This window comes from Humulus lupulus, chromosome 7, assembly GCF_963169125.1.
Source record: "Humulus lupulus chromosome 7, drHumLupu1.1, whole genome shotgun sequence".
In the NCBI taxonomy this organism is placed as follows: domain Eukaryota; kingdom Viridiplantae; phylum Streptophyta; class Magnoliopsida; order Rosales; family Cannabaceae; genus Humulus; species Humulus lupulus.
The window spans coordinates 2,894,324-2,895,622 of NC_084799.1; the positions used below are offsets into that span (position 1 = coordinate 2,894,324).

Here is a 1,299-nt window from a genome sequence, read left to right on the forward strand (position 1 = left end):
ATCAGTAACCTTCTCTTCGCTAGGCTTCTTTACTGTTGTGCTCTCTATCTTTTGATCTTGACTCATCTCATCTGACTGATTCTTTCTTGGCCTTTCATACTGTGTCACACTCCTCAAGGTAATGCCTTGGCATTATTCTTTAGGATTTACTTCAGTAAGATTTCCTTGAGCCCTGTTTGTTTGTCATTAAAGTAGCCAACTAACCAATTTGGGTCTCCAAACTTCTATTAGATGCCCTTGTTTCAGTCATAAACTGATTTAATACATTAGGTTGTGATTCAAGTTGCTTCATGGGAAGTGGCTGCTGTGATGGTCTATTCTGTGGTTGATAGAACCCAGGAGGAGATTGTTGGGGTCGTGGGAAAGGTAGATGGTTTTGTGGAAAAGGTTGTTGTGCTCCTTGATTATTTTTGCATAAGAAGTTAGGCTGGTTCCTCCACCCTTGGTTGTAGGTCATGGAATATGGGTTATTGGTTGGCCTTTGCAAATTCCCTATGGCTTGAACTTGTTTCATAGACAAATTATTTAAATCCACTGCAGGGCACTGGTTAGGTGGATTAGTCATTCCACACATTTCACACACACTTATCAATTGCATGGCTTGAGCTGCGAGGTTATTCTGTTGTAGTTCTTTCATCAAGGATGTCACGTGAGTTGTAAGCATTGAGATGACATCTAATTCAATCATCCCAGCCACCTTCTCTGTATTTTCCCTCTCAGTAGGCCACTAGTAGTTGTTCATGGTCATCTCCTCCAGTAATTCATACGCTTCATTAGCATTTTTGCTCATGAAAACACCCCATGTTGCTGCATCAATTATGGTACGAGTAGTACCACCCAAGCCATTATAAAAGTTGTGGACCAGCATCTACTTCTCAAATCCATGATGGGGACACTTACTTAACAACTCCTTGAATAGCTCCCATGCATCATACAACGAATCCCCGTCATTCTGATGAAAATTGTTAATTTCGCCTCTCAACTTTGTAGCTTTTGCTAGAAGGAAAAACTTAGCAAGGAACTTTTGGGCTAGTTCCTCCCATGTCGTGATGGAATTGGCTTGCAGCGAAATTAACCAACTCTTTGCTCGATCACTTAAGGAAAATGGGAATAGTCTTAGTCGAATGGCATCGTCACTCACCTCGTTCATCTTAAACGTTGCACACAACTCTAAGAAATTGACTATGTGCATGTTTGGATCCTCAGTAGGTAATCCAAAAATTGAACAGTGGACTGCACCATTTGTAAAATTGTCGGCTTGATTTCAAAGTTGTTAGCGGAAACTGTAGGGTGTCTGAT

General features: G+C 41.0%; 1 non-coding gene across 1 annotated transcript; it reads left to right on the plus strand.

Moving 5' to 3' along the window:
• The first annotated feature begins 878 nt into the window (after positions 1-878).
• Positions 879-985, plus strand: LOC133793173 (small nucleolar RNA R71). The gene has a single exon (XR_009874630.1). It is a non-coding gene; the product is annotated as a small nucleolar RNA R71 (small nucleolar RNA).
• Positions 986-1,299: the final 314 nt, after the last annotated feature.